Source organism: Pongo abelii, chromosome 6 (genome assembly GCF_028885655.2).
Source record: "Pongo abelii isolate AG06213 chromosome 6, NHGRI_mPonAbe1-v2.0_pri, whole genome shotgun sequence".
NCBI classification, from domain to species: domain Eukaryota; kingdom Metazoa; phylum Chordata; class Mammalia; order Primates; family Hominidae; genus Pongo; species Pongo abelii.
This window is the reverse complement of record NC_071991.2, coordinates 10,126,093-10,151,175: the sequence shown is the minus strand read 5'-3', so window position 1 is coordinate 10,151,175 and position 25,083 is coordinate 10,126,093. Positions and strand designations below refer to the sequence as shown.

The window sequence follows — 25,083 nt, the reverse complement described above, 5'->3', positions numbered from 1 at the left end:
AATCCTGGAAATTAAAAATATAAACATGAAAACCTCAGTTGAATGGTTGGAAGATAAAATTGGAGAAATCTTGCAAAAAGCAGTTTAAAATATGAGGTAAAAAAATGATTAAAGGTAAATAAAAGAACAGTTCAGTAGATCTAATATATAAATAATAGAGGTTACAGAAGGAGAGAAGAGAAAAAATGGAGGGGAAAAATATTACTGAAAAATTTAGCAAAATTTTCCAGAATTAAAGGGCATGAGTTTCTAGATTAACAAGACCTTAGTCAGGTGTGCTGGTTCACACATGTAATCCCAGCACTTTGGCAGGCTGAGGCAGGTGGATCACCTGAGGTCAGGAGTTCCAGACCAGCCTGGCCAACATGGTGAAACCCCGTCTTTACTAAAAGTATAAAAATTAGGCCGGGCGCGGTGGCTCACGCCTGTAATCCCAGCACTTTGGGAGGCCGAGGCGGGCGGATCACGACGTCAGGAGATCGAGACCATCCTGGCTAACATGGCGAAACTCTGTCTCTACTAAAAATACAAAAAATTAGCCCGGTGCAGTGGCGGGCGCCTGTAGTCTCAGCTACTCGAGAGGCTGAGGCAGGAGAATGGCGTGAACCCGGGAGGCGGAGCTTGCAGTGAGCCGAGATGGCGCCACTGCAGTCCAGCCTGGGCAAAAGAGCGAGACTCTGTCTCAAAAAAAAAAAAAAAAAAAAAAAAAAAGTATAAAAATTAGCTTGCCATGGTGGCGCGCACCTGTGATCCCAGCTACTCAGGAGGCTGAGGCAGGAGAATTGCTTGAACCCAGGAAGGAGAGGTTGCAGTGAGCTGAGATTGCGCCGCTGCACTCCAGCCTGTGTGACAAGAGCGAAACCATCTCAAACAAACAAACAAAAAACAAACTAAAAACCAAGATCTATCAAGTGCCATGATATAACTGATAAAAACCAAGAACCGGCTGGGCGCGGTGGCTCACGCCTATAATCCCGGCACTTTGGGAGGCCGAGGCGGATGGATCACGAGGTCAGGAATTCGAGACCAGCCTGGCCAACATGGTGAAACCCCGTCTCTACTAAAAATACAAAAATTAGCCCGGCATGGTGGCGGGCGCCTGTAGTCCCAGCTACTCCGGAGGCTGAAGCGGGAGAATGGCTTGAACCTGGGAAGCAGAGGTTGCAGTGAGCCGAGATCGCGCCACTGCACTCCAGCCTGGCGACAGAGCGAGATTCTATCTCAAAAAACAAACAAAAAACCCAAGAACCTCACCAAAGCATATCCTTGTAAAATTTAGAATGGTGGAGATAAAAAAAAAATCTTACAAGTTCCTAAGAGTACAAACAAATGACCTATATTAGGATTTTTAATAGCAACCCTGGAAGGTAGAAGGACAAGGTGCATTGCACTCACAATTTTATAGGAAAGGCCAGGCATGGTGGCCCAGGCCTGTAATCCCAGCACTTTGGGAGATTGAGGTAGGAGGACCACTTGAGGCTAGGAGTTCAAGACCAGCCTGGGTGACATTTTGAGGTTCTGACTCTACAAAACAGAAAAAAAATTTGAAGGAAATCATTTTCAACAAGTAATTCCATCCACGGCCAATCTACAACTATGAATTATTCTAGAATAAAGACATTTTCAGTAATTCAAGGTTCAGATGCAAGTGACAGAAAACCTAAGACAATAGTTACAATTTTCTTTCTCTCTGACATAAAAGTCTAGGTCAGTGGCCAAGCATGGTGGCTGATGCCTGTAATCCCAGCACTTTGGGACGCTGAGGAGGGCAGATCACGAGGTCAGGTGATCGAGACCATCCTGGCTAACACAGTGAAACCCCATCTCTACTAAAAATACAAAAAATTAGCAGGGCGTGGTGGCTCGCGCCTGTAGTCCCAGCTACTCGGGAGGCTGAGGCAGGAGAATCGCTTGAACCCAGGAGGTGGAGGTTGCAGTGAGCCGAGATCAGGCCACCGCACTCCAGCCTGGGTGACAGAGTGAGATTCCGTTTCAAAAAAAAAAAAAAAATCTAGGTCAGTACAGTGGCTCTGTTCCATGAAACTCTCAGCAACCCAAGTTCATTCCAGCCCCAACTCTGCAACACCCAGGGTGTGGCCCTCATCTTCATGGATAGGATGGCAGCATGTGAGCACCAGACACTGGGTGATAGAAGAGATGATGAAGAAGGCACCAGGGGCATGTGCCAGCTATTTCTTCAGAAAGTTCTTCCGAAGAACTTTCACTTCTCCTTGCATCCCATTGGTCAGAATTTGGTCACACGGCCACACCAAGCTACAAGGTAGGGTGGAAAGTGCAGAAATATAGACTTTATTTTGAATTATCTTTTTTTTTTTTTTTTTTTTTTTTGAGACAGTGTCTCATTCTGTTGCTCAGGCTGGAGTGCAGTGGCACAATCATGGTTCACTACAGCCTGGACCTCCTGGGCTCAAGTGATCCTCCCAGCTCAGCTGCTGGAGTAGCTGAGACTATAGGCGCATGCCACCATACCCAGCTAATTTTCTCATTTTTTGTAGAGACAGAGTCTCCCTATGTTACCCAGGCTGGTCTTGAACTCCTGGGCTCAAGTGATCCTACTGCCTTGGCCTCCCAAAGTGCTGGGATTACAGGTGTGAGCCATAGTGCCTGGCCTTTGGATGGTTTTATGCCTAGATAAAAACTCTGTTACTATGGAAGAATGGAAGGATACTGGTGGAATTAGTCACATTCTCTGCTACACAGTCTTGAACATTTCCTGAACATTCTCAGGAAGCTATCAGTAGAGTACACCACCTACGTAAAGGGATAAAGCAAGAAAGAAGACTTGGGATCCATGAGTGAGGGTATCCAATTCAACAAAGACGAAGGGAGTCCTTAGGGTAATAGTGAGAGGAAACCCCAAAATGACAGCTGAGTTGCTGCCCTAGAAAGCAGCTAGTCAAAAGTAGAGAATATCAGAAGGTAGGTTTCACAGAGAGCAGGCAATAAGATTTTTAAAAAGGTAAAAAAAAAAAACAACAACAAATCAGAAGGTTCTTGGAGGGATTCCTTCAAGAAGATGAAACTGACTGAAGACCTAATAATTTACCTTCACCTGGCAGGTGCAGCAATATGCCTTCACTGCCCTGTGACAATCTACTCTGTATGTTTGAACATAATGAGAAGACTTATTTTACAGCAGGGATTCAATTAGGATTAATACCTAGAAACATCAGCAAACCAAAAGATAAGGCAATTATTAACTCCAAGGGAAACAAATGGCTCAATTATGAATAGCATATATACACTTATAAAAATATAACCCTAGGACAGGCACGGTGGCTCACACCTGTAATCCCAGCACTTTGGGGGGCCGAGGCAGGTGGCTCGCCTGAGGTCAGGAGTTCGAAACCAGGCTGACCAACATAGTGAAACCCCGTCTCTACTAAAAATACAAAAAAAAAAATTAGCTGGGTGTGGCGGTGGGCGCCTGTAATCCCAGCTACTTGGGAGGCTGAGGCAGGAGAATCGCTTGAAACCAGGAGGCGGAGGTTGCAGTGAGCCGAGATTGTACCATTGTACTCCAGCCCGGGTGACAAGAGCGAAACTCCATCTCTCTCTCTCTCTCTCTCGATATATATATATATACACACACACACATACTTACACACATATACGTATATATGTGTGTGTATATATATATATACACATATATATGTGTGTATATATATATACATACACATACATAAAATCCTAAATCTCTTTCTAACTAAAATGACAAATACAGAGGCTCCCTGACTTATGATGGAACTGTGTCCTGATTAATTCATTATAAATTCAAGAAAATCCTTAAGTCAAACCACCCTAGCTCCCTGACTTATGATGGGACTGTGTCCTGATTAACTCATTGTAGAGTTAAGAAAATCATTAAGTCAGACCATCCTAAATTGGGGGACTGTCTGTGTTCAGAGGATGGTGGGATGGGAAGTGTGTGTGTGTGTGTGTGTGTGTGTGACTGGTGTGTGTGTGTGACTGGTGTGTGTGTGTGTGCCTGGTGTGTGTGTGTGTGTGTGTGACTGGGAAGTGAAAGAGAGCTAACCCTCATTGTCCACACGGTAAGTTAATAGATAATAGGTAATACTGGGGAAAAAAAACGAGCTAAAGACATAACTGTATTATTTAGACATATAAATATAAACCAAATAACAAAAGGATCAGCTATAAGAACTGAAAAAATGCTTACTTCTGAGGAGCTGAAAATGGAGGAGAGTTGAAAAGGATCTTCTCTTTTTTCTAACATGCCTTTGGAAGTATTTAACTCTTTAAATTACGACCACGTCCAACTTTATTAAAAATAAGACACAAATTTGGCTGGGCGTGGTAGCTCATGCCTATACTTCCAGCACTTTGGGAGGCCAAGGCAGGAAGATCACTTGAGGCCAGGAGTTAGACGCCAGGCTGGGCAACACAAGACTCCATCACTACAAAAAATAAAAAGTAAAATAATTAGCCAGTGTGGTAGCCAGCTACTAGGGAGGCTGAGGTGGGAGGATTGTTTGAGCCCAGGAGTTGAAGGCTGCAGTGAGCCATGATCATGCCACTGCACTACTGCAGCCTGGGCAACAGAGTGAGACCCTGTTTCCAAACAAAACAAAACAAACCCCAACCTAAAACATAAGTTTTAAAAAATGAAAAGATAGGCTGGGCGCGGTGGCTCATGCCTGTATTCCCAGCACTTTGAGAGGCCAAGGCGGGCAGATCACCTGAGGTTGGGAGTTCAAGACCAGCCTGACCGACATGGAGAAACCCCGTCTGTGCTAAAAATACAAAACTAGCCGGGTGGTGGTGGCGCATGACTGTAATCTCAGCTACTCAGGAGGATGAGGCAGGAGAATTGCTTGAACCCGGGAGGCAGAGGTTGCAGTGAGCTGAGATCGCGCCATTGCACTCTAGCCTGGGCAACAAGAGCGAAACTCCATCTTAAAAAAAAAATAAATATGAAAAGATAAATTAATCAGATTTTCTTTCTTGAGCCTTTTAGGTGAGAAATGTGGAATCAGGTAGAAGGAGACAAACACTAACAAGTGGTAGGTAGTGGCTAAATCACATTGACACTTGGAGGGAGAGGGAACATTCACCAATTCCTTTTTTTTTTTTTTTGAGATGGAGTCTCGCTCTGTTGCCCAGGCTGGAGAGCAGTGGCACGATCTCGTCTCACTGCAACCTCTGCCTCCCAGGTTCAAGCGATTCTCCTGCCTCAGCCTCCCTAGTAGTTGGGACTATATGCACGTGCCACCACACCCAGCTAATTTTTTTGTATTTTTAGTAGAAATGGGGTTTCACCGTTAGCCAGGATGGTCTCCATCTCTTGGCCTTCTGATCTGCCCGCCTCAGCCTCCCAAAGCATTGGGATTACAGTTGTAAGCCACCGCGCCCGGCCCATTCGCCAATTCCTATTGTGAAGCACCTAGAGTTTTCCTGGACTCAGAACTTCCTTGGGTTTCAACCTACATGAATTCTGATTCCACTATGACTTAGTTCTAAGAGATCTGGTCTCCCTTATCTATCTCTTTCTCTTACCTGAGCTTTGTTGAGTGAACTTTTTTGTTTCTTGCAGTGAAAAAAGCCCTGCTAAAATAGAGGTAGATGCTGCTTCCAGAATTCCTTATTAGTTGAAAGTATAAAATGTAGCAAGTTGGCCTGATGCAGTGGCTCATTCCTGTAATTCCAGCCCTTTGGGAGGCCAAGGCAGGATCACTTGAGCTCCAGAGTCCGAGACCAGCATGGGCAACACAGGGAGACCCACATCTCTACAAATAATTTAAAAATAATATGACTGTGACAAATGATTGCAAAGAAAAAAAATTTTTTAATTAATAAATAATTTTTAAGGCCGGGCGCAGTGGCTCACACCTGTAATCCCAGCAGTTTGGGAGGCTGAGGCAGATGGATCACGAGGTCAGGAGATTGAGACCATCCTGACTAACACGGTGAAACCCTGCCTCTACTAAAAATACAAAAAAATTAGCTGGGCGTGGTGGCAGGCGCCTGTAGTCCCAGCTACTCGGGAGGCTAAGGCAGGAGAATGGCGTGAACCCAGGAGGTGGAGCTTGCAGTGAGCCGAGATCGCGCCACTGCACTCCAGCCAGGATGACAGAGCGAAACTTTGTCTCAAACAAACAAACAAAAATAATAATAATAATTTTTAAAAAGAAATAAAAATTAGCTGGGTGTGGTGGTGTGTACCTGTGGTCCCAGGTACTCCAGAGGCTGAGGTGGGAGGCTGAGGTGGGAGGATCACTTGAGCCCTGGAGGTCGAGGCAGCAGTGAGCCATGATCATGCCACTGTACTCCAGCTTGGGTGACAGAGCAAGACCCTGTCTCAAAAAATAAAATAAATAAAATGCAGTAATTTGTCCTTCATTCTCTGCCCCCCCATCCCCCACATTTTGAAGAAGATCTTATATTACTAAGGAATATTCATTGCTAATTATTATTCATTACTAATGAATATTCATTACAACTTACTATTCATTACTAATGATTTTCTAAGAACTCTACTGATGTGGCAGGTCCTTGCTTTTCTGCCACTTACATCTCACAACCCCATTACATCCATGTCTCAACAAGACATGGAGGATCTTTGATACTTCCTCAAGTCCAAGGCAAATCAGCATGATATCGTCAATGACGATCAGGATGCCATCCTACAGAGGAGTCAGTTAGTGTGATCAACCATCCCAGTTTGCCAGGGACCTGGGGGCTTCCTAGGATGCAGAACTTTCAGTGCCCAAATAACAGTTTCAGGCAAACCTAGATGGCTGGTCCCTAGGTAAAGTGGACTAGGTCCCTGTGAAGGGATACTGCTACCACTTCCAGGTGAAGATAAATAGCTGGGATAGGTAAACAGAAACACAGGCCAGGTGCAATGGTTCATGCCTATAATCCCAGCACTTTGGGAGGCTAAGGAGGGAGAATTGCTTGGTGCCAGGAGTTGGAGACCAGCCTGGGCCACATAGTGAGACCCCATCTCTTTTAAAAAAATTAAAAAAAATTAGCCAGGTTCAGTGGCATGTGCCTGCAGTTTTTTATTTGTTTGTTTGGGTTTGTTTGTTTTGATTTGTTTTGAGACAGAGTCTCTCTGTTGCCCAGGCTGGAGTGCAATGGTGTGATCTCGGCTCACTGCAACCTCTGCCTCCTGGGTTCAAGCAATTCTCCTGCCTCAGCCTCCCGAGTAGCTGGGAATACAGGTGCCCGCCACCATGCCCTAATTTTTGTATTTTTTTTTTTAGTAGGGACGGGGTTTCACCGTGTTGGTCAGGCTGGTCTCGAACTCTTGACCTCAGGTGATCCACCCACGTTGGCATCCCAAACTGCTGGGATTACAGGCATGAGCCACTGTGCCCATCTGTGCCTGTGGGTTTGAGGCTGTGGTGAGCTGTGGTTGTGCCTCTGTACTCCACTGTTGGCAACAGAATGAGACCCTTTCTCTAAACTGAAGACAACATATCAAGTACCCACGTAATTAAGCCCAAGGTAATCCTCCATTATTTTTCAAGTCCTGTCAATCTTTGGTACTAACCAGCCTGGAGAAACAGCCTCCAAGGTTCCCATCCTCCTCTTCAGGAACTCTGGGTCAAGAAACTTATTCAGGGCCAGGCACGGTGGCTCACGCTTGTACCAACACTTTGGGAGGCCAAGGCAGGAGGAGACCAGCCTGGGCAACAGAGTGAGATCCCATCTCTACGGAAAAAAAAAAGAGAGAAACTTACTCAGGGTTGGTTAAGGCTAGAGGGACTGTGACTATGTAGTGTGCTGGCTTGACTTAGATCTTTGTTCATTAAGCTAAGGAATTATCTTGCTTTACAAACCAAGCTGAACACAGGCCCGCCCGTCTGCTCTGTTCCTGCCACTACTTCAAACAGAAGCCAAAACCTCAACTCAGTGTGTTAGGCCATTTCTTGCAGCAAATGTACCACACCTACTTGGCTTTTGCCTTTTTGTGGCCACAGCCAGGGGTGATATTCAAAATATTTCACAGCTGGTTACCACATGGCCGGCAGCCATTTAGAACAGACACTGACTTTAGCACTAAGTCCTGTTCCTGGAGATCAACAGCTATGCTGGGGATTAACTCTTTAGTTGCTGAAAGAGAGGGAGGTCTGGCCGGCATGGTGGCTCATGCTTGTAATCACAGCACTTTGGGAGGCTGAGGTGGGCTGATCACTTGAGGTCAGGAGTTCAAGACCAGCCTAGCCAACATGGTGAAACCCCATCTCTACTAAAAAAGCTAGCCAGGCGTGGTGGTGTGCACCTGTAATCCCAGCTACTCAGAAGGCTGAGGCAGGAGAATTTCTTGCACCCAGGAAGCAGAGATTGCAGTGAGCCAAGATCGCGCCACTGCACTCCAACTTGGATGACAGAGCAAAACTCCGTCTCAAAAAATAAAAAATAAAAATAAGGAGAGGGAGGTCTGGGGGCCTGGAGGCAAGTGGATGGGGTGGGGAACTCAGGAGGCTGTTGGCAGCAATTTACCAACTGCTAGGAAAGCTTTTCAGTATTTCAACAACCAGTATTGGCAGGGCATGGTGGCTTACGTCTATAATCACAGCACTTTGGGAGGCCAAGGCGGGCAGATCACCTGAGGTCAGGAGTTCAAGACCAGCCTGGTCAACATGGCAAAACCCTGTCTCTACTAAAAATATAAAAATTAGCCGGGCATGGTGGCATGCGCCTGTAATCTCAGCTACTTGGTAGGCTGAGGCAGGAGAATCGCTTGAACCCGGGAGGTAGAGGTTGCAGTGAGCTGAGATTATTCCACTGCATTCTAGCCTGGGTGACAAGGCGAGATTCCGTCTCAAAAAAAAAAAAAAAGTATGATCAACCAGGCCATGTACAGGAGAAGGGAAATGAGGGAATGGGGTGGAGAGAGGGAGAGAGACAAAGAGAAATGAAGGGAGGGAAGAGGGAGGAAGGAAATGAATGTTCTATCCTTGATTTGGTCTGTCCTCCTTGATTACAACCCCACAGGATTCGAGTCCACATAGTTACTCCTGTAACAGCTGCCTAGAAAATTAGCCTCTAATTCCTCTTTTCCCTACTTGGATTTTGCACACCATCCATGGTTTCATGATATTTCCAAATTCCTGTGATCAGATGTTCCTCATTAGGAAGTGACTCATCACATTTGCTTAGCAATCATGAATACCAGAGAAATTACTTGGAGGGACCCAGGGGACTAGGAAGCCCCATGCCCTCAAGATATTGCTCTTCCAACCTCCAGGATTTCAGTCTTTGATAATCAAAATCTTAATGTTAACTACAGAAAGCCAGCACAGTTGTGAACTTAGCAAATGCTGTGATTTGTCAATTTACATTATCTTTTTTTTTTTTTTTTGAGACAGAGTCTTGTGCTGTCGCCCAGGCTGTGGTGCAGTGGCGCAATCTCGGCTCGCTGCAAACTCCGCCTCCTGGGTTAATGCCATTTTCTTGCCTCAGCCTCCCAAGTAGCTGGGACTACAGGCGCCCGCCACCACGCCCAGCTAATTTTTTGTATTTTTAGTAGAGACAGGGTTTCACCATGTTAGCCAGGATGGTCTCGATCTCCTGACCTCGTGATCCACCCACCTCAGCCTCCCAAAGTGTTGGGATTACAGGCATGAGCCACCGTGCCCGGCCTACAGTATCTTTTTTTATTATAAAATATTTGGCAGGTAAATTTTATAATATATTTTTAAATATATAAATACTCTATATCATACCTGTTGATTATGATGCGTAAAAATAAATGAACACTGGGCTGGACGCAGTGTCTCACGCCAGTAATCCCAGCAGTTTGAGAGGCTGAGGTGGGCAGATCACTTGAGGTCAGGAGTTCGAGACCAGCCTGGCCAACATGGTGAAACCATGTCTCTACTGAAAATACAAAAATTAGCCAGGCGTGGTGGCACAAGTCTGTAATCCCAGCTACTCAGGAGTCTGAGGCAGGAGAATCGCTTGCACCTGGGAGGTGGAGGTTGCAGTGAGCTGAGATCGTGCCACTGCACTCCAGCCTGGGTGATAAGGTGAGACTCTGTCTCAATAAATAAATAAATAAATAAATAAACACTGGTAAACCCAACACTCAACATAAGTTGAATGTAGTCAATATTCACTTTAGAGATCTAATTTTTAGTCTTTTCCAATCCCTGGCTGACAGTAGTAAATGTGTTTTTTGGTAAGGTACAGTGGCTCATGTCCCAAAGTACCCAGCACTTTTAGATGCCAAGGTGGGAGGATCGCCAGAGGCCAGCAGTTCAAGACCAGCCTAGGCAACATAACAAGATCTCGACTCTACAAAGAAATAAAAAAATTAGCCAGGCATGGTGACGTGTGCCTGTATTCCCCGCTACTTTGGGGGCTGAGGTGGAAGGATCCCTTGAGCCCAGGAGGTAGAGGCTGCAGTGAGCTGTGATGGTGCCACTGAACTCCAGCCTGGGTGAACGAGTTAGACTCTGTCAAAAAAAAGTCAAAACAACAACAAAGATGTGTTTCTTTTTGCTGGTATACAGAATGGCCTTGAATGTTGTTTTCTTTCCTTTTTTTTTTTTTTGAGATGGAGTCTTGCTCTGTTGCCCAGGCTGGAGTGCAGTGGTGCCATCTCGGCTTAGTGCAACCTCCACCTCCCAGGTTCAAGCGATTCTCCTGCCTCAGCCTCCCAAGTAGCTGGGATTACAGGCGCACGCCACCATGCCCAGCTAATTTTTGTATTTTTAGTAGAGACGGGGTTTCACCATGTTGGCCATTCTGGTCCCAAACCCCTGACCTCAGGTGGTGTACCTGCCTAGGCCTCCCAAAGTGCTGGGATTACAGGCATGAGCCACTGTGCCCGGCTGAATGTTGTTTTCTGATTCTACCCAGTCATCCTAGTTCCTCCTTTTTTTTTTCATTTCCTTCCTTCTTTCCTTCCTTCCTTCCTTCTTCTCTCTCTCTCTTTCTTTCTCCTTTTTTTTTTTTTTTTTTGACAAGGTCTCACTCTGTCGCCCAGGCTGGAGTGCAGTGGCATGATCATGGCTCACTGCAGCCTTGATCTCCCAGGCTCAAGTGACCCTCCCACCTTAGCCTCTTGAGTAGCTGGGACCACAGGTGAGTGCCACTACGCCCAGCTAATCGGAAAAAAAAAAAAAAAAAACTGTAGTTCTAGAGTCTCACTATGTTGCCCAGCCTGATCTCAAGCTCCTGGCCTCAAGCAATCCTCACCACTCAGCCTCCCTAAGTGCTGGGATTACAGGCCTGAGCCATCACGCCTGTCCTTTTTTCTTATTTTTCAACTCTTTAGCTCACTGTCATAAAAAAATGTGTCCCTTCTTAAGGCAAATCACATAATGTTTTGAAAAATGTCCATGTAACTCCATCTTTATCCTCCTTATTTCTTTAGAATGTCTCTGCAGCAGTGCTTCTCAACTTTGATGTAGGTTAGGGTCAACCAGGGAGATATGAAAAATCTTGCTGCCCTGGCCCTGCCCCAGAACAATTAAATCAGAACCTCTGGGATACAACCTGGACATCCATGCTTTTTAAAGTTTTCCAGGTGGTTCTAATGCGCTCTAGAGAAGCAGCAATAAAATCCACCAAAGCTTTACCTTTTTTTTTTTTTTTTCAGATGGAGTCTTACTGTCTCCAGGCTGGAGTACAGTGGCACGATCTCGGCTCACTGCAACCTCTACCTCCCGGGTTCCAGCAATTCTCCTGCCTCAGCCTCCGGAGTAGCTGGGACTACAGGCACGCACCACCACGCACGGCTAATTTCTATATTTTTAGTAGAGATGGGGTTTCACCGTGTTGGTCAGGATAGTCTTGATCTTTTGACCTTGTGATCTGCCCACCTCAGCCTCCCAAAGTGCTGGGATTACAGGCGTGAGCCAATGCGCCCAGCCCAAAACTTTACTTTCAAAGGACATAGTATCTGAATACTAAGACTTTATGAACTGTTTTATCAGTCCATGGACTTCTAACCTCCCATTCAGGGACATGGAGATCATCTCTGACTCCCTCTCCACTGTGTTACTATGAAGATTCCATGCCTCTTTGGAGATTCTGTTGCTTGCAACCCCGCTCCTGGAATAGAATTCTGCGCTTGTTAGAGTAGTTTGGTATTTCATTTGCAAGAAACAAGAGCTAACTGCAAATTTTAGGGGAAAAAAAGGGCTTGGACATACCATAAGGATATAGGTGGGCTGGAACTGAAAATCTAAGAATTTTAGTTTGGCTGGGAACTGGCCACTGTCTCTTCCATCTTTCATGACCCACATAGCCTCCTGTATGGCATCCTTTTCTCTCTCTCACTGTTACCTTCCTAAGCAGTGGGGATTTCATTAGGCTGGCTAATCATTTTTAGACTCTGAATGTCAGAGCCCAAGTCAGTAATAATAATAGGAGACTTCCATACCCCGTTTCAATAATGGAGACGCCATTAGGCAGAAGATCAACAAGGAAATAGAAGACTTGAACAACAGTATAAACTGACCAGACCTAACAGATATCTATAAAATATTCAACCCGCCAACTGCATAATCTATATTCTTCTGAAGTCCGCAAGGACACTCTCCAGAATAAACTATATGTTAGGCCATAAAATAAGTCTCAATATATTTAAAAATATTGAAATCATACACAGTACGTTCTCTAACCATAATAAAACAAAATTAGAAATCAATAATAGAGCCCAGGCGCAGTGGCTCACACCTGTAATCACAAAATTTTGGGAGACCGAGGCGGGAGGATCACTTGAGGCCAGGAGTTCAAGGCTAGCCTGGCCAACATGAGGAAACCTCGTCTCTACTAGAAATACAAAACATTAGCCAGGCAAAGTGGCATACGCCTGTAATCTCAACTACTTGGGAGGCTGAGGCACAAGAATCGCTTGAACCTTGAAGGTAGAGTTTGCAGTGAACCTCAGTGAACTGAGATTGTGCCATGGCACTCCAGCCTGGATGACAGAGCGAGACTCTGTCTCAAAATAAATAAGATAAAATATAAAATAAATCAATAATAGAAATTTGAGAAATTTAAAACTATGTGGAAATTAAACGCAGTCCTAAATAACTCATAGGTCAAAGAAGAAATCACGGCCAGACACGGTGGCTCACACCTGTAATCCCAGCACTTTGGGAGACCGAGGTGGGCACATCACCTGAGGTCGGGAGTTCGAAATCAGCCTGGCTAACATAGTGAAACCCCGTCTCTACTAAATATACAAAATTGGCTGGGCATGGTGGTGCATGCCTGTAATCCCAGCTACCTGGGAGGGTGAGACAGGAGAATAGCTCTAACTCAGGAGGCAGACGTTGCAGCGAGCAGGGATCGCGCCACTGAACTCCAGCCTGGGTGGGTGACAGAGTGAGACTCCATCTCCAAAAAAAAAAAAAAAAAAGAAATCACAAGAGAAATTAGAAACTACTTGGAGATAAATGAAACTGAATGATATACCAAAAACTTAAAGGATTTAGCTAAAGCAATATTTTGAAGGATATTTATAGTTGTAAATGCCTACAGTGAAAAAGAAGAAAGATCTCAAATCAACAACCCATTTATTTATTTATTTATTTACTTATTTATTTATCTATTTATTTATTTTTTGAGACAAAGTCTCGCTCTGTCTCAGGCTGGAGCGCAGTGGCGCGATCTCGGCTCACTGCAACTTGCGACTCCCCGGTTCAAGGGATTCTCCTGCCACAGCCTCCTTAGTAGCTGGGATTACAGGCGCCTGCCACTGCACCCAGCTAATTTTTGTATTTTTGGTAGAGACGGGGTTTCACCATTTTGGCCAGGAGAGTCTCGATCTCCTGACCTCGTGATCCACACGCCTCGGCCTCCCAAAGTGCTGGGACTACAAGCGTGAGCCACCGCGCCCGGCTAATTTTTGTATTTTTAGTAGAGACATGGTTTCTCCATGTTGGCCAGGCTGGTCTCAAACTGCTAACCTCAAGTGATCCGCCTGCCTCGGCCTCCCAAAGTGCTGGGATTACAGACAGGAGCCACTGTGCCTGGCCTGCATGTCTTCTTTGATCTGGCCCCACCCCGCCTTTACTTACTCTGTTTCTTCAAATTGGAATGTCCTTCAGCCTCCACATCTGCAACAATGGCTGGAATTGTCTCCATTCTTCAAGGCCTGATTATAATTCCATCATCTTCATATAACCTTTTTTTTTTTTCATCCTACTCTTCAACTGATGGAGCACAAAGTCTGGTAGAGGAGATAAAGGAGACAATCGGGTTCTGTCTTGCAATGTGATAACACTCTGGTGGGTGTGTGCACAGAATCCTAGGAAGGCAGGAGGGTGAGGTAGAAACTGTTGGGTTAGCTGAAAGATAGAAAATTGCACACTCCAGTTGACTTCCACTTCTGAGGGCTCAGAACTCCATGAGGAGGCATCGATTTCATCTTAAAGGATCCCTTTCTACACTCATTTCTTTTCTTTCTTCTCTTTCTTTCTTTCTTTTTTTTTTGTTTTTTTTGTTTTGTTTTGTTTTGTTTTGTTTTTAGAGACAGGGTCTTATTCTGTCACCCAGGCTGGAGTGCAGTGGTATGACTGTAGTTCACTGCAGCCTCCAACTCCTGGGTTCAAGTGATCCTCCATTTCAGCCTCCCAAACAGCTGAGACTACAAGTTTGCACCACCATGCCTGGTTAATTTTTTTTTTTATTTTTGGTAGACATAGAATCTCACTCTGTTACCCAGGCTGATCTCGAACTCCTGGCCTCAAGCAATCTTCCCACCTCGGCCTCCCAAAGCACTAGAATTTCAGGCATGAGCCACCACACGTGGCCTAAACTGCTATTTTCTCAAGAGCAGGGCAGTTTTTAATTTCTGGACCTATAGCATCTAGCAAGGTTCCTGGCCAGAAAAAGTGAAAATAATTTTTTTTTTTTTTTTTTTTTTTTTTTGGAGACAGAGTCTCTCTTTGTTGCCCAGGCTGGAGTGCAGTGGCGTGATCTTGGCTCACTGCAACCTCCACCTCCCGGGTTCAAGTGATTCTCCTGCCTTAGCCTCTAGAGTAGCTGGGATTACAGGCATGTGCCACTACGCCTGGCTAATTTTTTTTTTTTTTTTTTTTTTTGAGATGGAGTCTCACTCTGTTGCCCAGGCCAGAGGGCAGTAGAGTGATCTCGGCTCACTGCAACCTCTGCCTCCCGGGTTCTAGCGATTCTCCTGCCTCAGCCTCCAGAGTAGCTGGGATTACAGGCACCCACCACCATACCCGGCTAATTTTTGTATTTTTAATACAGACAGGGTTTCACTATCTTGGCCAGGCTAGTCTTGAACTCCTGACCTTGTGATCTACCTCCCTTGGCCTCCCAAAGTGTTGGGATTACAGGTGTGAGCCACCACGCCCTGCTGCCTGTCTAATTTTGTATTTTTAGCAGAGATGGGGCTTTTCTATGTTGGTCAGGCTGGTCTAAAACTGCTAACCTCAAGTGATCCGCCTGCCTCGGCCTCCCAAAGTGCTGGGATTACAGGCATGAGCCACCACACCCGGCTGGGACTTGCTTTTAATAAACTGAATGTGATGGAAATGACAGTGTGTGATTTCTGGGGCTAGGTCATAAAAGACATTGTGCTTCTGCCTTGCTCTCTCTCAGAGCCCCCACTCCGGGGGCAAGCCAGCTGCCGCATCATGAGGACATCCACGCAACCTATAGAGCCGCTCAGGAGGAACTGAGGCCGGCTGCCAATAGCCAGCACCAACTTGCCTGCCGTGTGAGTGAGCCATCTGGGAAACCAAGCCTCCAGCCTCCATGAAGCCTGCAGGTAACGTCAGCCCTCCAGTCTTCCAGTCTTCCAGCTGAGGCCCCACACGTTGTGGAGCAGAGCCAAGCCAATCCCGTCATGCCCTGAATTCCTGATCCACAGAACTGCGAGAGAATACATGAAAATTGTTTTAAGCCACTACACTCTGAGAAAGTTTGTTATGCAGCAAACAACAACTGATGTAACAGTGGCAGGTGTACACGGAGTGCCAAGGGAATGCAAAGAACAGACACTTAGGGGCTTGGAGTGGTGGCTCATGCCTGTAATCCCAGCACTTTGGGAGGCTGAGGCATGAGAATCACTTGAGACCAGGAGTTCAAGACCAGTTTGGGCAACATACGAGACCCCTGTCTCTAAAAAAAATTTTAAAAATTAGTTGCCCACACTGGCACATGCCTCTAATCCCAGCTACTTTGGAGGCCGAGGCAGGAGGATGGCTTGAGTCCAGGAATTGCAGGCTGCAGTGAGCTATGACTGTACCACTGCACTCCAGCCTAGGAGACAGAGTAAGACTGAGGCCCTGTCTCAAAAAATATATATATTATAAATACTGAATTCTAAATTTTATGATATAATTGTATTGAGAGGATAGAGGAAGGGAAAGAGTTTTGTGTGGGGGTGTAAAAGTTAAATCCTCATTTCTTGTTTTAAGAAATCGTAGATCATATCTAAAATAGAAAAATCAAGGAATAGCTGTACAAGCAAGTTATTTAGAAACTGGAGCTGGGCTCATGCCTGTAATCTCAGCACTTTGGGAGGCCGAGGCAGGAGGCTCACCTGCGGTCAGGAGTTCGGGGGTAGTCTGGCCAACATGGTGAAACCCCATCTCTACAGAAAATACAAAAATTAGCTGTGCATGGTGGCACGCGCCTGTAGTCCCAGCTACTCAGGAGGCTAAGGCACGAGAATCGCTTGAACCCAGGAGGCGGAAGTTGCAGGGAGCTGAGATCATGCCACTGCACTCCAGCCTAGGTGACAGAGCAAGACTCTGTCTCAAAAAAAAAAAAAAAAAAGCAGAAAAGAAACCAGGAGGCATATACTGGAAGAAACAACTGAAGAAGTTGGTTGAATCCAAGAAGCAGGTCAAGAGTAGAAAGAGCGGGGATTGCTTTTCACCATTGTTAACCTTTTAGTACAATTTGACTCTTAAAATTGTGTATGTGTATAACTTGACAAAAATAAAAACAAACTAAAAAAAGGTCAGGGAGAAGGAGCGATAAAATAGGAGATTTAGGTGAAGCGATGGAACATGTTGTTCTTTGTATTTTATTTTATTTATTATTATTATTATCATTATTATATTTTGAAACAGAGTTTCCCTCTTGTTGCCCAGGCTGGAGTGCAGGGGCGCGAGCTCAGCTCACCACAACCTCTGCCTCCTGGCTTCAAGCAATTCTCCTGCCTCAGCCTCCCGAGTAGCTGGGATTACAGGCATGCGCCACCACACCCAGCTAATTTTGTATTTTTAGTAGAGATGGGGTTTCTCCATGTTGGTCAGGCTAGTCTCGAATTCCCAGCCTCAGGTGATTCACCTACCTTCACCTCAGGTGATTCACCCTCCCAAAGTGCTGGGATTACAGGTGTGAGCCACCATGCCCAGCTTGTTCTTTGCATTTTAAATTAAGAGGCAGGGCACATCAAACTATTTAATATGTGCAATGAACAATAAAATATATCCTTAGGATTTATATGGGGCAATTATAGAGCAAAGATACAAGAAGACATAGATGTCAGGAGAGAGTGTGATGGAGAAACAAAGGACGGAAGGAAAGAGAGGGGAAGAGATAGAAACAAATGCCAAGACCCAGGAAAACACAGAAATACATACCCAGCCTCATATAAACTCAAAGTGAGAAGGTGGAGAGACATAAAGAAATCCACAGGTGGCTGGGCGTGGTGGCTCACGCCTGTAATCCCAGCACTTTGGGAGCCCGAGGCGGGTGGATCATCTGAGGTCAGGAGTTCGAGACCAGCCTCGCTAACATGGAGAAACCCCCGTCTCTACTAAAAATACAAAAATTAGGCGTAGTGGCACATGCCTGTAATCCCAGCTACTCCGGAGGCTGAGGCAGGATAATTGCTTGAACCTGGGAGGTGGAGGTTGCAGTGAACTGAGATCAGGTCACTACACTCCAGCTTGGGCGACACAGCGAGACTCCATCGCAAAAAAAGAAAAAAGAAAGAAATCCATGGGCTATAGAAGTATGTACGCTCACTCATGCACACACCACCAAGCGTGACAAAGACCCAAGTCTACATAGATAGCACCTCACACTTTTGTTAAATAGCACAGAATTAAAGAATTATCCCAGTCTGGACAACATGGCAAAACTCTGTCTCTATCAAAAGTACAAAAATTAGCGAGGTGTGGTGGTGCGCGATGTAGTCCCAGCTACTTGGGAGGCTGAGGTGGGAGGATCTCCTGAACCCAGCAAGCTGAGGTTGCAGTGAGCCACGATCACACCACCGCACTCCAGCTTGGGCAACAGAGTGAGACCCTGTCTTACAAAAAAAAAAAAAAAAAAAAAAAAGAAAGAAAAGAAAGAAAAGGAAAGGAAAGGAAAAGAAAAGAAAAAATGATTGTTGAGGTAGGAGGCGAGACTCAACTCCAGAGGCAGGGCATGGACACCAGACCAAATTGAAGACTAGCTAAAAATGGGTTGGGACAGAAGCAGCTTTCCATAAAGACATCCCTTCCAGAGTGCCATGTCAGTTTACCATTGCCATGACAACACCCAGAAGTTATCTCCCCTTTCCAGGGCAACCACCTACCGACCTGGAAGTTACCACCCTCATCCTAGACATTTCTGCATAAGCCACCCCTTAATTTGCATATAATTAAAAATGGGCATAAATGAGTTTAGCCCTGCCTCTCAGCTGCTATTCTGGATGCAGTGCTTATGGGTTATCCCTGCTCTGCAAGGAGTGGTACCTTTGCTGCAGCTGTGCACTGAAGCTTCAATAAAAGTTGTAACACTGGCTGGACACGAGTGCTCAAACCTATAATCCCAGCACTTTGGGAGGTGGAGGCGGGTGGATCACTTTAGCTCAGGAGTTCAAGACCAGCCTGGGCAACATGGTGAAACCTCGACTCTACAAAGTACAAAAAATATTAGCCAGGCATGGTGGTGTGTGCCTGTAGTCCCAGCTTCTCAGAAGACTGAGGTGAAGGATTGCTTGAGCCCAGGAGGCAAAAGTTTCAGTGAGCCTTGATCATGCCACTGCACTCCAGCCTGGGTGACAGAGTGAGACCCTATCTCCAAAAAAAAAAAAGTCTTGTTCTACCAGCTAATTGGATTGGCAGTGACCTCATTTTTTATATATATATATATATAGGTATGTGCCACCACACCTGGCTAATTTTTGTTTGTTTGTTTTTTTTTTTTTTTTTGAGATGGAGTCCTGTTCTGTTGCCCAGGTTGGAGTGCAGTGGCGCGATCTCGGCTCACTGCAAGCTCCGCTTCCGGGGTTCACACCATTTTCCTGCCTCATCCTCCTGAGCAGCTGGGACTACAAGTGCCTGCCACCATGCCCGGCTAATTTTTTTTTTTTTTTGTATGTGTGGTAGAGACAGGGTTTCATGTGCTAACCAGGATGGTCTCGATCTCCTGATCTTGTGATCCGCCCACCTCAGCCTCCCAAAGTGCTGGGATTATAGGCGTGAGCCACCGCACCTGGCCTAATTTTTGTATTTGTAGTAGAGACGGGGTTTTGCCATGTTGCCCAGGCTGGTCTCTAACTCCTGGGCTCAAGTGATTCGCCTGCCTTGGCCTCCCAAAGTGTTGGGATTACAGGCGTGAGCCACCACGCCAGGCCTCATGAGTTTCTTATGTAGCTGTATCAAACTGTTGTTTCTCTTTCGAACTATGATTACAGTTCCAGTGTTCATATGCTGCCCTGCAACTAGGTTATAAGTGCATGGGGGACAGGAACCAAGCCTTACCTACTGAAGAATATTCCTTGGGCCCAGCTTCCAGGGAGGCTCTGAATTTGAAGCCCCTCTCTGCCATTCACTTGCTGTGTGACTTTGGGCAGGTTACTTGACCTCTCTGTGTGTCAGAGCTTTTATCTTTAGAGATATCACTGGGTTGAATGACATAAAATTGCCAATATTCTATTATATTTGACCCCAAAATGGCAATTTCATATGGTTCAACCTAATAAAACCACTAGCTCTTAGGTATTTTGAGGGTTAATTGTCATGTCTATTGTATCCCAGGCAAGCACCATCCTGCTGAGTACAAAGTGGGCCTGATGGTAAAGCCCCTCAGACTTTGTGGAACAAAAGCAGGACCCTAGGAATGGCAGAGCAACCAGCTAGAAAGAGCCTGGCTCCTGATGAACTGCAGCCTCCATATCTGTTATGAATTGCTAATGTCTGGACCCTTATATGAGCAAGATGTAATCCCCCATTTAGGTTAAACCACTGTTCTTTGGGTCTGGGTTTTTTTTTTGTTTTTTTTTTTTTTTCTTTGAGACGGAGTCTCGCTCTGTCGCCTGAGCTGGAGTGCAGTAGCGTGCTCTCGGCTCACTGCAATCTCCGCCTCCTAGGTTCAAGTGATTCTCCTGCCTCAGCCTCCCCAAGTAGCTGGGACTAAAGGTGCCCACCACCACGCCCGGCTAATTTTTGTGTTTTTAGTAGAGATGAGGTTTCGCCATGTTGACCAGGCTGGTCTCAAACTCCTAAACTCAAGTGATCTGCCCCTCTTGGCCTCCCTAAGTGCTGGGATTACAGGTGTGAGCAACCATGCTCAGCCTGGGTCTGTTTTGAAAGAGGTAAACTGACATCTTAATTAATAATGGGTGTGTGTGAGACAGAAATAAACCATGTACTTCCACATAGAGATTTCTGCCTTAAGGCCAGGCACAGTGGCATACACCTGTAATCCCAGCACTTTGGGAGGCCAAGGCGGAAGGATTATCTGAGGTCAGAAGTTCCAGACCAGCCTATACAACATGACGAAACCCTGTCTCTACTGAAAATACAAAAATTAGCCAGGCATGGTGGCGCACGCATGTAATCCCAGCTACTCGGGAGGCTGAGGCAGGAGAATCACTTGAACCTGGGAGGCGGAGGTTGCAGTGAGCGAAGATTGCACCACTGTATTCCAGCCTGGGTGACAGCAAGACTCCATCTCAAAAAAAAAAAAAAAAAAAAGATTTCTGCCTTGGGAGACTGAATGTGATGCCACTGGCTGAGATGGACAGTCTAAGACATGAGGGCTGGTTGGGGAAGTAATGATTTCAATTGCAGATAGATTTTTGTTTCTGTTTTTAGAGACAGGGTGTCTCGCTCTGTTGCCCAAGGTGGAGTGCAGTGGTGTGATCATAGCTTACTGCAGCCTTGAAATCCTGGGCTCAAGTGATCCTCCCACCTCAGCCTGCTGAGTAGCTGGGACTACAGGCATGTGCCACCACGCCTAGCTAGTTATTATTTTTTATTTTTTGCAGAGATGGGGGTCTGTCTATGTTGCCCAAGCCAGTCTCGAACTCCTGGCCTCAAGTGATCCACCTGCCTCAACACCCTAAAGTGCTGGCACTATAGGCATGAGCCACGGCACCCAGACGCTGTAAGCCTTTTTGCTTCACCTAGCCACCAATCTAAATGGGGAGAAAGTGTTCTCCATTTTTTTAGATTTTCATATCTGTAAGTAGACCAACCATGACAGCTTTATGACCCAAATACAAGGCTACATTTGATGTTACTAGCGAGCAAAATAACTTCAGATCTACATGGGCAGTGAAATAAATAGTGTGCATCTTTAAAATTTCCCCTCTAGTTCTAATCTTTTCAGGTTTCCCCCTCATTACTCTGAAATTTCTGGAATGTGTACATGTTGCTGTCACACCCATTCCTGGGCTTTAAGGCAGGAACACCAAAAAACATCAGCATAAGGTCACCACTTGGTCAGTGGAAATTTTTTTTTTTTCTGAGATGGAGTTTCGCCCTGTTGCCTAGGCTGGAGTGCAGTGGCGTAATCTCAGTTCACTGCAACCTCCACCTCCCAGGTTCAAGCAATTCTCCTGCCTCAGCCTTCCAAGTAGCTGGGATTACAGGCGCATGCCAGCATGCCCAGCTAATTTTTTGTATTTAGTAGAGATGGGGTTTCGCCATGTTGGCCAAGCTGGTCTCAAACTCCCGACCTCATGATCTGCCCCCCTTGGCCTCCTAAAGTGCTGAGATTACAGGCGTGAGCCACCGCGCCCAGCAGGTCAGTGGAAATTTTTTTAAATGGTGGTGACACCATCTCTGGTGCTTCCACCCTGTGGCTCCTGGCTCCCAGCCATTTTTCATGGTGGCAAAGACTGCCCCCAGGGTGGTGGCAGAGGCCAGTGTGTGGCCTGGATGAGTCCCAGCCAACATGCTCCTCACCCCATCCTGGACGCAACTTGGAGGTGGTAGAGAGAGAGGAGCAAGGGAAGCTGGACCCCCGCAGAGTGGACCACTACTCTACAGGGACATGCATGAGGGACACCTGGATCTGAACAGCTAGCACTGAGACACTCCAACACACGGTACCTGGAAACCGCAGGTGGCACTTTGAGGAAACAACCAGGTACGTGCAGAGATTTTTTTTTTTTTTTTTTTTTTTTGAGACAGAGTCTCATTGTCAGCCTAGGCTGGACTGCACTGGTGCAATCTCAGCTCACCGCAACCTCCGCTTCCCAGGTTCAAGTGATTCTCCTGTCTCAGCCTCCCGAGTAACTGGGATTACAGGCGCCCACCACCACACCTGGCTAATTTTTATATTTTTAATAGAGACAGGGTTTCACCATGTTGGCCAGGCTGGTCTCGAACTCCTGGCTTCCAGCAATCCACCCGCCTTGGCCTCCCAAAGTGCTGGGACTACAGGTGTGAACCACCTCATTCTGCCTTTTTTTTTTTTTTTTTTTTTAAGAGACAGGGTCTCCCTCTGTCCCCCAGGCTGGAGTGCAGTGGTGCAATGATAGTTCACTGCGGCCTCCGTCTCCTAGGTTCAAGTGATCCTCTCATCTCATCCTCCTGAATAGCTGGGACTAGAAGGGTATACCACCATACCTGGCTAATTTTTTAATTTTCTGAGAATAAGGTCTTGCTATACCGTCCAGGCTGGTTATTTTTAGTTAGAGAGATGTTGTGTGTTTTGGGAGGGGCTTCCTAGATCATCTGCTCCCAATCCTTATTTTTTTCAAAGGAGAAAAATGTTTGACTCATCATATTGACTTAAAAAAACCCACTTTTTATTGTGGAAAATTTCAAGCAGACTCACGCACAAACAAAACAATATAATGAACACCCATGTACCCATCATGAAACAATTACCATGAGTTGGTACTCATGGACATTCTTTTTCTTTTTTTTAAGACGGAGTTTCACTCTGTTGCCCAGGCTGGAGTGCAGTGACGTGATCTCGGCTCACTGCAGCCTCTGCCTCCTGGGTTCAAGCAATTCTCCTGCCTCAGCCTCCCGAGTAGCTGGGATTACAGGCACCCACCACCACGCCTGGCTAATTTTTGAATTTTTAGTAGAGATGGGGTTTCCCCACATTGGCCAGGCTGGTCTCCAATTCCTGACCTCAGGTGATCTGCCCGCCTCAGCCTCCCAAAGGACTGGGATTACAGGCGTGAGCCACTGTGGCTGGACTCGTGGCCATTCTTGTTTCATCTTTTCATCATGTACCTTCTCCTTCCCATTTTATTTTGAATCAAATCCCAGACCTTGTATAATTTCTTCTTTAATATTTCAGTATTATTTCTTTAAGGACTCTTAAAAATATATAACCACAATGCATTATCATGTCTAAAAATTAATAATAATTCCTTAATATCATCAAATATATCCAGTCAGTGGTAATATTCCCAATTGTCTCATAAATATAATAAATGAGGGGTTTCATTGGTTTGTTTTAGAGACAGTCTCTCTAGGAAAAAAATTCCTGGAAGTGGAATTTCTGAGTCAAAATTATACACATTTTATTTTTAAATAAATATGAAACTGATCTTCAAAAGGGCTACATTAATTTATATTTACATAATGAATGACTGTTTTCTGCATATATTTGCCATACTGATGTTATAAATTTTCTTCAGTTTTGTCTGAAAGGTGAAAAGTATTTTATTATTGTTTTATTTTGCATTATTTCATTATTGCTAAGGCTGAACATGTTTACTCTTAACTTCTGTATCTGGTGAGTTATTTGTTTATGTTCTTGTTCATACCTGTCTGGGTTCCTTTCTCCTCTTCTTACTGACTCATGAACCTATATACTATATTAATCTTTTTCATATGCGTTAGAAATATATTTTGTAGTTTGACTTGCTATATAGAAGTATTTTTGTTTTGTTTTAAAGAGATGGGGTCTCCCTATGTTGTCCAGGCTGGTCTGGAACTCCTGGGCTCAAGCAATCCTATTGTATTAATCTTTTTCATATGTGTTAGAAATATGTTTGTAGTTTGACTTGCCATATAGAAGTATTTTTTTGTTTTAAAGAGATGGGGTCTTGCTATGTTGACCAGGCTGGTCTAGAACTCCGGTGCTCAAGCAATCCTCCTGCCTTGGCCTTTTTGAGACAGAGTCTCACTCTGTTGCCCAGGCTGGAGTGCAGTAGCACCATCTTGGTTCACTGCAATCTCCGCTTCCTGGGTTCAAGCAATTCTCCTGCTTCAGTCTCCCAAGTAGCTTGGATTACAGGTGCCTGCAACCATACCTGGCTAATTTTTTTTTTTTTTTTTTTTTTTTGTATTTTAGTAGAGACAGGGTTTCACCAAGTTGGCCAGGCTGGTCTTGAACTCCTAATCTCAAGTGATCCGCCTACCTCTGCCTCCCAAGGTGCTGGGATTACAGGTGTGAGCCACCGTGCCCAGCCCACATTTTCCTTTTAATGTTTGTTTTTACATTGAAGTCCTTTGGCATAATAAATGAAATAGAGATGCAGCTTCCCACCCTCCCCCTTCTGAGTAGTTAATTCTTTAAGAAACAACTATTAGGCCAAGTCAGGAGGATCGCTAGAAGCCAGGAGGGTGAGGCTGCAATGAGCTATGATCGCACCACTGCACTCCAGCCTGGATGACAGAGCAAAACCTTGTCTCTAAAAAAACATAAAAAATATGGCTAGACGCAGTGGCTCACACCTGTAATCCTAACATTTTGGAAGGTCTAGGCAGGAGGATCGCTTGAGGCCAGGAGTTCAAGATCAGCCTGGGCAAGACAGTGAGACTCTTTCTATACAAAATATTTTTTTAGGCTGGGCATGGTGGCACACGTCTGTAATCCCAGCACTTTGGGAGGCCAAGCCGGGTGGATCACGAGTTCACGAGATCGAGACCATCCTGCCTAACATGGTGAAACCCCATC

The 25,083-nt window shown here is 45.5% G+C and overlaps 2 long non-coding RNA genes across 2 annotated transcripts; one reads left to right on the top strand and one right to left on the bottom strand.

The window, feature by feature from the left end:
• Window positions 1-744: 744 nt before the first annotated feature.
• Window positions 745-14,302, bottom strand: LOC129060588 (uncharacterized). Its single transcript, XR_008527389.2, has 7 exons — window positions 14,031-14,302; window positions 7,541-7,701; window positions 6,205-6,335; window positions 5,539-5,768; window positions 4,202-4,439; window positions 1,396-1,524; window positions 745-842 (listed from the first exon to the last, which is right to left on the bottom strand). It is a non-coding gene; the product is annotated as an uncharacterized LOC129060588 (long non-coding RNA).
• A 1,289-nt stretch (window positions 14,303-15,591) lies between these two features.
• LOC134761747 (uncharacterized) lies at window positions 15,592-21,516 on the top strand. The gene is made up of 2 exons (XR_010140821.1): window positions 15,592-15,748; window positions 21,200-21,516. It is a non-coding gene; the product is annotated as an uncharacterized LOC134761747 (long non-coding RNA).
• Window positions 21,517-25,083: the final 3,567 nt, after the last annotated feature.